Raw genomic sequence first — 13,379 nt, 5'->3', positions numbered from 1 at the left:
TAAGGTAGGCAGTGTTGTGGGTCACGCCGAAGGATGTTGTGGAGAGGCATATAGATAAGATGCAGAGCTGGTCAGAGACGTGGCAAATGGAGGTAAATGGGGAAAAGGGTGAGGATGTTCACTTTGGAAGAAGTAACAGGAATGCAGCAAAATTCGTTATTGGTAAAATTCTTGGCAGTGTAGATGAACAGAGTGATTTTGGTGTCAAGGTGCATACGTTCCTGAAAGTTGTCGCTCATATTGATAGGGTTGTTAAGAAGGCATATGCTGTATTGGCGTTTATTGGTAAGGGGATTACGTTTCGGAGGCACGAGATCCTGCTTCAGAGATCCATGATACTGGTAAGGCCGCACCTAGAGCATTGCATGCAGTTCTGGTAACTGCATCATAGGAAGGATGTGGAAGCTTTGGAAAGAGTTCAGAGGAGATTTACTAGGATGTTGCCTGGTATAGTGGGAAGGTCGTATGAGGAAGGGCTGAGGAACTGAAGCTGTTTTTTATTAGAGAGAAGGTTGAGAGGTGACTTAATCAAGACATATATAGGGAGGGCAGTGAGAGCATTTTCCTTGGATGGTGAAGGCTAACACGAGGGGACATAGCTTCAAATTGAGGGATGACAGATTTAAGACAGATGTCAGATGAAGTTTATTTACTCAGAGTGTATTTGGGGCGTGGAACACAATGCCTGAGACAGTAGTAGACACACCGACATTAAGGGCATTTAAATGTTCAATGGAGATACATAGGGATAATAATGGAACAGTGTAGGTTAGGTGGGCATCAGGTTAATTTGACAGGTCAGCACAACATCGAGGGCCGAAGGGCCTGTACTGTGCTGTAACATTCATGGTTCTATGTTCTATGAAAGTGGCCACCAAGGTTGATAGGGCCGTTAAGAAGGCATACGGTGTGTTAGCTTTTATTGGTAAAGGGATTTTGGAGCCATGAGGTCATGTTTCTGCTGTACAAAGATCTGTTGCAGCTTCGCTTGGAGTGTTGTGTACAGTTTGGATCACTGCATTACAGGAAGGATGTGGAAGAATTGGAAAGGTTGCTGAGGAAATGTACCAGGGTGTTGACTGGTATGGAGGGAAGGTCTTATGAGGAAAGGCTGAGGGACTTGAGGCTGTTTTCTTTGGAACGAAGAAGGTTGAGGGTGACGTTATAGAGCCATACAAGATGATCAGAGGGTTAGACAGGTTGGACAGGGAGAGTCTTTTTTTTCTCGGATGGTGACGGTTAACACGAGAGGACATAGCTTTAAATTGATTGGTGATAGATACAGGATAGATGTCACAGGTAGGTTCTTTACTCAGAGAGTAGTCAGGGAATGGAATGCCCTGCCTGCAACTGTAGCAAACTCGCCAACTTTAAGGGCATTGAACTGGTTGTTAGCTAAACATGTGGACCATGTTGGTTAGATGGGCTTCACATTGGTTTCACAGATCATTGCAACATCAAGGGCCGAAGGACCTGTGCTGTGCTGTAATGTTCGATGTTCTATGTTCTATTTTCTATGAAGCATAACAGGCAGACAGATCATTGTGTATCTCCATGCAGTCCTCTTTAGACCTCAACGAAGTCCTCTGCAGACTGCCACACAGTCTCCTTTAAACCTCTATAGAGTCTTCATACCCCTCCATACAGTATCCTATATCCCTCCATACAGTATCCTGTACACATCCATACAGTCCCCTCTACTGCTCCATGCTGTCCTCCACAGACCTCCACACAGTCTCCGAGAGACCTCCATGTAGTGGAGGTATGGAGGTGATGGCCTCCTGGTTTTATCACGAGACTATCTCTCCAAAATGTCAGCCAATGATCTCGGACTCAGGCTTGAATCCTGCCACAGCAGATGATGGAATTTGAATTCTATTAAACAAAATCTGCAATGAAGAACATACTGACGACCATGGCAAAGCCCATCTGGTTCACTCTAATGCCAGATTAGTTTGGTTTGGTGTTTTGGCAGTCTGGTTATTCACTGAAAGCAGTCAGGAAGGTTTCAAGCTGCTGGACCCAAAGGAGCAGGTCCATGCTGATCCTCCTCTCTCTCTGACATCTCTCCTGGAAGACCCTGTGTTTGAGTTTACCTTGTGTGCTGAGCGGGATTATGGCAAGCATCTGGAACAGCCTCATTAAGTTGGGACAACTTGTTGGGTTTTCAAATAAGTAAGTTATTTGGTATTCTGTCCCCCTTTGTTTGTGTGTCATTTGGTAATCTTGGAAACAAACTCGGTTTTGGTTAAAACTACGTGGTTTGATCAATTGCATCTCTCCTGGAATATCCGCAATTCACCTCCTATATATAAAGTTAGATTCTGGGTTACTTTCTGAAATGTTTTGAGAGTGTCTAGCCTGGTCCATAAAACTTACCAATCTGTTGGGTGTAGATGTCTCTGTCCATCACAGTATCAGGAAGAGCAATCACCAAACAGTCCTTAAGGAGACAAAGTCCCACTTTTACATTGAGAATAACCTCTAACGTGTTGTGTGGCACCGTGCTAAATAATACAGACTTCAAACAGATCTAGCAACTCAAGACTTGACATCCATGATGTGATGTGGGCCATTAAAAACATCACACTCTGTGACCTCAGCATATCCCCAACTCAGACATGGCCATCAAGCCAGGGAATCAACCCCGGTTCAATGGAGAGTGCAGGGGAACTTGCCAGGAGCAACACCAGGCACAGCTGAAGATGAGGTGTCAACCTGGTGAAGCCACCAAACTGAACTACTTGCATGTCAATCAGAATAAATAGCGAGTGATAGACAGAGCTGAGTCTGTCAACAGCAGAGCTGTCAACATCTAGGGTTTTAGCATTGACCAGAAGGTCGACTGAGCTCACCACATAAACACAGTGACTACAAGAGTAGGTCAGAGGCTAGGTGTACCACGGTGAGTAAACCACCTCCTGACTGCCCAAAGCATATCCACTATCTCCAAGGCACAAGTCAGGAATGTGATGGAATACTCCCCACTCACCCGGATGGGTGCAGCCCCAACAATACTCAAGAAGCTGTGCACCATCCAGGACAAAGCAGACCTCTTGATTGGCACTATAAGCACAAGCATCCATTCCCTCCATCTCTGTTGCGCAGTAGTAACAGTGTGTCTTATCTACAAAATGCAAAGTAGAAAATCACCAAAGATTTTCAGACAACACCTTCCAAACCCAGAAACACTTCCACTGAGAAAGACAAGGGTAGATAATATATCGGAACACTAGCAGCTTCAATTTCCCCACCAAGCCTCTCACCATCCTTACTTTGAAATACATTGTCATTCCTTCACCATCACTGGGTCAAAATCCTGGAATTCCCTCCCTCATGGCATTGTGGGTCAACCCACAGCAGGTGGACTGCAGCAGTTCAAGAAGGTAACTCACCACCACCTTCTCAAGGGGCAACTAGGGGCGGGCAATAAATACTGGCCCAGCCAGCGATACCCACATACCACCAATGAATAAATAATATCCTCTACACTCCTCCATGCTGTCCTCAATACAGATTCATCCCCTGTACTGTGAGATACTCTGACTAGTGATATGGTGAATGCCTGTCACTCTGCACTAAACACTGAGATAAACCTGACAGACCACAAGTAATCACAAAGTGAATGAACCTTTAGAAAGTTAGCTCAGAGCTAGATGATGGCATCCTATGTCGCTGCATGAAATGTGCCCATGCCCCTGACTGTGAACCAACCTGGCAGAAGCAGGTACGACATCATTGTCTCTGAGCTCCACAGTGAAGGGTGAGTTAATCTGAAAGCAGCCAGAATGATGTGGTGAGGCTGGGGTTTGGTGATGCCCACACACACCGACAAAGTGTGGGAGAGGACAGTGTTGATGGAGCATGCAGTGAAATGGTGCTGATGGTGGAGATGGATGAAGACCTGGAGAAGCAAACAGTGAGCTCCTGCCTCCAGGTAACTGCCCAGGCTTCACTGTTGGGAACTGGCACCATCTGGTTTCCATAGGAACTGAAGGAACGATTAGAATCTCCATCGAAATGAGGCAAGACCAGCTCCTAATGAGATAGAACGGCATGAAAATGAAGTGATCACCCCTCACTCGTGAGATTCAGAATTCCCTGTTTAAACCAGAAAGGGGGAAATTGGAAATGCTTTTCACAACAAATCTAATGCTTTCATTCTTGCCATATTACACCAACTTTCTTGCCTTTGCTCAGACGATTCAAGGCAGCAAGAAAATTCAACTCTATAAAAATTACAAACAATGTTCTTTTAAATATATTTAAAGGATTGAGGACTGCATGGTCGCCCAGGCCTGAGTATTTTCAATGCTGAAAATGTGTTGCTGGAAAAGTGCAGCAGGTCAGGCAGCATACATGGCGCAGGAGAATCGACGTTTCGGGCATGAGCCCTTCTTCAGGAATCAATTCTGGTCATCCTGTAGTACCCAGAGCAGACCTATCAGCTTCCTGTTAGACCCACGTTGACACCTGGAGCCATGATCTGAACCCTGACCCCGGAGCAATTTGACCTCGACCCAGAATGGAATCGGCACTGTCAGTGATTTGATCCCAAGGAGGACAACCAGCCTTGGTTCAGTCCCCAATCCCTCGGCTACTCCAACTCAAGGAGGCCCTGCCTGACCAGGCCTGACTCACTTACCCTCAGGAGCAGCAGACTTGCTCTCCAACTCCTGGAACTGTCCAGAAAACTGCAAGGAAACAATGAACACCTGCTGGCCTAATGGTGATGTTGAAACAACACGGTTTCAAGACCCCCCTTTCCAGCATACTCCTTGCAAACGCCCAGTCTATCGAAAGCAAAATGGCTGAACTCAGATCCAGACTTACCTACAGAGGGAATTGAAAGGCGGTTGTGTGCTCAGTTTCACGGAGACTTGGCTCATCCCTGCCATCCCTGACTGCTCCTGGGAAGCTGACGGGTCCTCTATACAACACATCAACCACACGTCATCCTTGGGGAGGGTGAGGGCGATGGGGATGCTTCCTGATCAACACCTCCTGGTGCTCGGATGTAGTGACCCTGAAAGGACCTGGATGAAATTTACACCGTCATAAACATTCTGAGACAAACTTCCTTGAGGCCTTACTCATTATGGCTGGTGACTTCAACCGATCCAACTTCAAGAGGGTGCTGTCCAAGTCCCACCAACACATCTCCTGCCCCACTAGAAGACCCAACGTCCTGGGTCAGTATTACACAACCATCAAACACACCGACCGTTCCACCCCCACGCGGCGCACTTCGGAAAATCAGATCACAGTGTTGTGTCCCTCCTCCCACTATACAAGCAGAAGCTAAAGCAGGAGAATCCTTCACAGAAAGAAATACAATACTGGTCCGAGGCAGTGGAAGAGCATCTCTGGGACTGGTTGGAATCAATGTATTCAAGTGCTCAGCAGAAATCTTGGATGATTACACCACCAACGTCACGGACTTCATGATGAAATCCATGAAAGACCATGTGCCCAAGTCATTCCGAGAGTTCCCTAAATGAGCACCTTGAATGAACTCGGAAATCCAGTCCCCAGTGAACACCAGGCAAGCAGAACTCAGGTCAGACGATCCAGACCCATACAGAAAATCCAGATATGACCTCCGCAATGCCATCTGAGATGCCAAGAGGCAGTACCGGACCAAGTTGGTGGTTCAAACCAACAACCCAGACACCCACTGCCTGTGGGAAGGCCTAGACAACATAGCAAGACACAAAAGGAAGCCGCATAAGATGGCAGACAAAGACACATCCCTCCCTGATGCACTTAACGCTTTCTATGCCAGCAGCGCAGTGTCACCTGCCCCAATAGCTCCTGGGCACCTGTTCCCTCTGTCATTGCTGCCAATGCCAGATTAGCCTTCCTCGGAGTCAATCCAAGGAAAGAGACAGGCCCAGACGGAGTCTCTGCCTGTCCACTCAGATCCTGTGTGGACCAGCTGCTATCTTCACCCTCTCCGTCCGACAAATAAATATCCCCACCTGCTTCAAGAAGACCACCACCATCCCAGTACCTAAGAAAGCCGGTGCAATGTGCCCGAATGATAACCGCCCAGTGGCTCTGACCTTGATAATGCTTCGAGAGACTGGTTATGGCCCACCTCAGCCCTGGTCTCCCAGCCTGCCTCGATCACCTGAAATTTGCCTCCCGAAGTAACGGGTCCTTAGCATTTCCCAACCCTGCCCTCATCCCCGGAACATCTGGATAACAAGGTTTGGAGATGCTGGTGTTGGACTGGGGTGTACAAAGTTAAAAGTCACACAATACCAGGTCATAGTCCAACAGGTTTAAATGGAAGCACACTAGCTTTTGGAGCACTGCTCCTTCATCAGGTGGTTTCTGTGTTACAGCTGGAGAGCTTGGTTAGGGACAGGCTAAATTCCCTGAGCTGCTTGAAGAACAAGAGGCGTAGCTGTGTCTTGTGGATCATCACATATATTTGGGAAGTCCTGGTCAGATTGTCAGTTATTGTCACTGATGAAGGAGCAGCGCTCCAAAAGCTAGTGTGCTTCCAATTAAACCTGTTGGACTATAATCTGGTGTTGTGTGATTTTTCACTGGATAACAAGGACATCTACGTCAGACCACGTTCACCGACTACATCTCCAGCTTCAACACCATTATCCCCTCCAGACTGATCACAAAACTCTGAGACTCTGGTCTCAGCTCCACCCTCTGCAGCTGGATCCTCAGCTTCCTGACCCACAGACCACAATCTGTGAAGATAGACAGCAGCACCTCCTCCACGATAACCCTCAACACTGAAGCCCCCCAAGGATGTGTTCTCAGTCCCTACTGTACTCCCTGTACACCCACGGCAGTCTGGCTAAAGTCCGTACAAACTCCATCTCCATGTTTGCTGCAGAGCCCACTGTGGGAGGATGGATATCAAACAACAGGAAGGAGATAGAGGGCTTGTTGCCATGGTGCAGTGAGAACACCCTCTCTCTCAGAATCAGCAAAACTGAAGAACTGATCATTGACGTCAGAAAGACAGGAGGAGAACATGCCTCCTTCTACATCAATGGAGCTGAGGCTGAGAGGGTGGAGAGTGTCAAGTTTCTGGGAGTGACAATAACCGCCAATCTGTCCTGGACTTCCCAAGTGTATACGATGATCCATAAGACACAGCAACGCATCTTGTTCCTCAAACAGCTCAGGGAATTTGGTCTGTCCCTCGCCAAACTCGACGGACGCAACACAGAGAGCATCCTGTCCCGGTGTAACAACTGCTCTGCCCAGCACGGTAAGGAACTACAGGGGGTTGTGTGCACATTACGGAAGCCAACCTTCCATCCATGGATGCTTTTACACGGCTTTTTGCCGGGGAATGGCTGCCAACATCTTTGAAGACCCCTCCCACCCCAGTAATGATCTCCTACAACCTCGCCCATCAGGCAGAAGGTACAGAAGCTTGAACACACCCACCAGCAGCTTCAGAAACAGCTTCTTCCCAGCCATTATTAGACTGATGATGGAATCTCCAACTTCAAATCACGCTGACCTTGTAAATGTTAATCTTGCCTCGTGCACGCCCTGTGGGATGTAACCTGTACGCCTCTGTCCACGTTTCTGTTCATCCTGTGATCTGTACATGCCTGCTTACTGGGATCTATCTGTACTGCTCGTAAGTGAAGCTTTTTCACTATATTCAGGTAAACGTGATAATCAGTCAACCAACAATCAATGTGTCTCTCTTCAGCCTGAACCACAGCTTTTCAACATGTCTCTCTGTTGTCAGACAACATATTGCTGAAGCTGTCCTTACTTTAAACTAGGGGAGGCAGAGTACCCCAACTGACTGACTTTGGGAAGAGCAATTATCTCTCTCGACATTTTTGAACAGGAGTGTATTATTTATAACCACCCATTTCTTTGGAACCACATCAATATCTCCAGAGAATTGAAAGATTATGGTCAATGCCTCTATCTCTCCTTCTCTTGGTGACTCATGCCCATACAGTCCGAGTTTGCTATAAGTCCTACTCCATTGTGGGAATAGTGTACTAGATTGAAAGGGTTAAATGAACGTGTTTGTTCAGTGACTGTATTTGATGTCAAACTCCATGTAATTTAATTGTGTCCCAGGAGGGTTTCCCTCTTCTGTTAATTACAAATTCCGTACAATGTACGAAGCTATAGTATCAGTGACAGCATCACCTCCAGCATCACCCCCAGCACTAACAGGGACCGGCAGCTCCAGAGACTGGGAGCTCGTGAGAAGAGAGATTCAAATGTGAGAACAAAAGATCAGAATTTTATAACCATGGGTTGGAATCTGAACACAGAAGATCGGAATTTTACAACAATGGGCAGGAGTTTCTCAGCAACAATTGATTATATTTCTGCAAATTACCACTTGTTGTCATTAACAACCCGGATCAATTATATAGTCCTGGTTATTCAACACATTTACTATCCCACCCTTGTTATTGTTGGTGTTTCTGTTAAGTCTCTTACTGTTAATGAACTCTTATAATTAACTTCAATTGCATCACTTTTCCTGCCAGTTGCTCTGTCCTCTTTGCTGCTGTTGCTGGCATTCCTGCTAAGTGTCAAAGTCTACCCATGAGATCTGTAAATCATATTTCACCGTAGAAATGTTCTTATCATTTCAAACTGGAAAGACCAAAGTCATTGTCTTTCGTTCCTACCATAAACGTCAATCCCGATCCACTGACTCCAAACCCATCCTTGGCCAATTCATGAGGATCAGTGAGATTATTCAGAATCTTACAGACCCATTTGACACCGAGTTGGGTCACCCTCGTGTTCATTCCTGGCACTGACTCGGGTGACCACTGTTCCCAACATGTATCTCATTACAGGAAGCTTTTCAGTCAACTCACTTTCCCAGTTCCCCATCCTGACCAACATTTCCTGATCCCCATCCTCCTCCACCCCTCGACATCAGGGTGAAACAAATATACTCTCTCAGAACTGGCTGCCACAGGATATATTATATATATATATTATATATTATACATTCACATTATATATTAATAATCTGGATGAAGGGACTGGGGGCATTCTAGCGAAGTTTGCCAATGATACAAAGTTAGGTGGACAGGCAGGTAGTACTGAGGAAGTGGGGAGGCTGCAGAAGGATCTAGACAGTTTGGAAGAGTGGAATGGCTGATGGAATTCAATGTGAGCAAATGCGAGGTCTTGCACTTTGGAAAAAAGAATACAAGCATGGACTACTTTCTAAACGGTGAAAAAATGTGTAAAGCCCAAGTACAGAGGGATCTGGGAGTGCTAGTTGAGGATTCTCTAAAGGTAAACATACAGGTTGAGTCCGTGATTAAGAAAGCGAATGCAATGTTGTCAATTATCTCAAGAGAGTTGGAATATAAAAGCACTGTTGTGCTACTGAGACTTTATAAAGCTCTGGTTAGGCCCCATTTGGAGTACTGTGTCCAGTTTTGGTCCCACACCTCAGGAAGGACATACTGGCACTGGAGCGTGTCCAGCGGAGATTCATACAAATGATCCCTGGAATGGTCGGTCTAACATATGAGGAAGGCTGAGGATCCTGGGATTGTATTCATTGGAGTTTTGAAGATTAAGGGGAGATCTAATAGAAACTTACAAGATAATACATGGCTTGGAGAGGGTGGACACTAGGAAATTGTTTCCGTTAGGCGAGGAGACTAGGACCCGTGGGCACAGCCTTAGAATTAGAGGGGGTAAATTCAGAACAGAAATACAGAGACATTTCTTCAGCCAGAGAGTGGTGGGCCTGTGGAATTCATTGCCACAGAGTGCAGTGGAGGCTGGGACGCTAAATGTCTTCAAGGCAGAAATTGATAAATTCTTGATGTCACAAGGAATTAAGGGCTCCGAAAGAATGCGGGTAAGTGGAGTTGAAATGCCCATCAGCCATGATTGAATGGCAGAGTGGACTCGATGGGCCGAATGGCCTTACTTCCGCTCCTCTGTCTTATGGTCTTATGGAACGGAGCTGTCTGAAAACCAGAGACTTTTAGAATGTGCCTTGCATTGTTTCTTCAAAGTTTCCCTCAACTACAATGAACTTACTGGGACAATGAATGGTGCCTGGATGTGTTATTTATTCCACTGCTTGGGCGCCACTCTATTCCCATGCTCCAAGTGACCCTTGACCCCTCTTCTGTCCAAACTGCCAAAATGTGTCTAAACCCCTACCTGCCAAAATCTAAAACCAGGCAAGGGTCTCAGTGCCATGACTGTTGGCTATGAGAGCATGTTCCTGTATTTGTACTGGAGAAGGTCTATTCCACTACAAGCTAATTCAATGGCCTGCTCAACCCCACCGACCATACACCTCCCTCCACACCACCCCCATGTCGTTAACTACACCAAGGAGTCAGTACAGTTAATGGTAGGGCACTGGGTAGAATTATTGAAAATAGACACCAGTGGATGCAGACACATAGTACCATGAGAGTGAACATCACAGGTAGACAGGGTGGTAAAGAAGGCGTTTGGCACACTTGTCAAAAACTAAAGTACATAGGTTTAAGGAGAGTGGGGAAAGATGTAAAATGGACCTGAGAGGCTACATTTTCATGCAGAGGGTGGTGCGTGTATGAGACGAGCTGCCAGAAGATGTGGTAGAGGCGACTACAATGACAGCATTCAAAACAAACTTGGACAGATACGTGGATGGGAAAGGTCAGAGGAATATGGGACAGATACAGGAAAGTGGGACTAGTTCAGAGGAGGAAACATGGGTTGTATAGACAATTTGGATCAAAAGACCTATTTCCGTGCTATATGACTTGACAATTCTACGGCCCAGAGCTGAGGATCCATGGCAGGAGGACTGGCACGAGAAACTATCAACTAGAAAGCATTCCCTCATTTTAGACCCCAAACATGCCCAACCAGTTTCATCTCCAATGGCAACAGTGCACTGGTTTAAACTGGTTCCCGCCTTACTAAGCCCTCTGTGCAGAAACTAACATCAGTGAGAATGCAGAGACCATCCAATGATGCAGCAATGATACAGTCCAAACCATCTTCAGCTGCTTTATCACTGACCATCCCTCCATCCTGGGGTTAGAATTCAGGATGTTTGTTGATTGTTGTACAACATTGTGTATCATTCCCCACATGCTGGTCACAGGAAATTTCAATATCCACACGTAGCACTGCCTGGCCAATATTCAGTCCTGGGCTGACTAGTGCCACTTAACTCCAAAAAGAGTGAATATAACCATTTCACTTGTCATTAATAGCTTTACCATCACTGAATCTCCCACTCCCAATCTTCTGGGGGATTACCATTGACCACAGACTGAAGTGAACCAGCTTTGGAAATGACAGTGTTACAAGACCACATAAGAGGTTGGTACTTTTGTCGTACATACCTCACTTCTGGACTCCCCAAAGCCTTACCACTATCTACAAAGGGCAAGGCGGGAGTGTGATACAATGCTCTCTACTTGCCTGAATGAGTTTAGCTTTAAAATACACAAGCAACTTGATATCATCCAGTGTATAGCAAGCCCTTTGATTGGCATCACATCCACAAACATTCTCTGCTTTAACATCAATGCACGGTGGCTGCAATCTGAGGCTTGTGGAAGATGCACTGCAGCAATGTTTTAAAGGCCCTTTCACAACATCTTCCAAAACTGTGACCTCCACCATCTCAAAGCAATCAGCCATCAGCTGCACAGGGAAATTATCTTGGGACCATATTGCTGTTCCTTCACTATACAGAGTCAACATGGTGGAACTCCCTCCCTAACATCTCTGTGGGTATACCTACATTACATGGACTTTGGTAGCTGAAGAAGGCAGCTTGGCAGCGTCTGAGAGGGGACAATCAGAAATGGGCATCGAATGTTGACCTAACCGACATCGCCCATATTTTATGAATGAAAAAAGATGGTAATCAAGGACTACTGTTCTTTCATTACACAAAATCCCTAAGTAAATTTGAGTGAGCATTATACATTGATATTTCATAACATTAATCCATCTGCATTGGATGTGGATCAGGAGCAGGTTATGTGTGATAATATGCTCCATAGTCACTTGATATTAGTGAAGGAGAACTTGGGCTGATTCTTCCGCAATAAGTTTGAATGACTCTGTAAAGATGAAGAGCAGGAACCTGATCATTTCCTCCACTCTAATACAGGGTCACTGACCTCAGTCCTGCTTCAAAAACTGAAACACACCTCTCATGATCTTGATGATTTCCCCTGCATTCCCTTGTTTTCAATATAAATAATTTGTCAACACAATGGCAATCTTCACAGAATATCTTATAAACTGCTGTTCCTAATTTTCTGTTTCATATCACATATATATTTTTTCTTTATGGCTGATTTTGTTGGATGGTAATTTTTGAGTCCAGCAGATTACTCAAACATAGCTATGAATACTTCAATACATTTTCAGAAAGAAGGACACATTTGCAAATATTACAAAGTACTCTATGAAATTGTTAACTTTTCTACCAACTTGACAAACTTCCATATTGTTTTGTTCCTCACAGTTATCATCATAACAATTATACTTTTGTTGCAAGGAAAGTGTGGTCTTACAAAATGTATTACTCGATATCTGGTGGTGATGTCAACAGCAGATGTACTGGTTATTATCCTCAATCTGCTTTTTGGGCACATTACAATTGTTTATAATAGAGATTTCCATTTCATACGGGCCATCCCCATCTGTAATATCCACACTGTCTTCCTTTATGCAGCCACCAACTACTCTGTCTGGTTTACCATCACTTTTACCTTTGATCGACATGTGGCCATTTGCTGCCCAAATCTGTGAATTAAATTTTGTACTGAGAAGACAGCAGCTGTGGTTCTGGGAACAGTGACTGTGCTGAGTGGTTTGAAGAACATTTTCTGGTACTTTATGTTCACATCTCAGTATTTGCTCAGGAATCAGCCCTGGTTTTGTTCAGTACCAACTAATATTCTGTCATCTCCAGCCTGGGGAACAATCGAGTGCCTTCATTATATCCTGAACCCAGCAGTGCCATTTGTTCTGATTCTGCTGCTCAATGCTTTAAGTGTCAGGTACATGCTGTTCCTGATGAAGGGTTTTTGCCCGAAACCTTGATTTTCCTGCTCCTCGGATGCTGCCTGACCTGCAGTGCTTTTCCGGCACCACTATAATCTAGACTCTGGTTTCCAGCATCTGCAGCCCTTGTTTTTTCTTCCATTTTAGTGGCCAGCAGAGCCCGCAGGAGACTTCGGGCTCCCAGCAGTGGGGAGAATCCCAGTGACCTAGAAATAGGGTCTCGAAGAAGTCCATCATTTTATTGTTTGTTATGTCAGGGAATTTCATCCTGTTATGGTCAGTGTTTGTGGTAAACTGTCTCTGGAGACGAATGCTTTCAATGGGGTATAGGGCAATATATCGAC

The sequence above is a fragment of the Chiloscyllium plagiosum genome, unplaced genomic scaffold, assembly GCF_037043375.1.
Source record: "Chiloscyllium plagiosum isolate Xiang-an unplaced genomic scaffold, Cpla_swu_hap1 HiC_scaffold_12, whole genome shotgun sequence".
NCBI lineage: Eukaryota > Metazoa > Chordata > Chondrichthyes > Orectolobiformes > Hemiscylliidae > Chiloscyllium > Chiloscyllium plagiosum.
The sequence above is the reverse complement of the archived record's forward strand: the minus strand, read 5'-3'. Positions refer to the sequence as shown.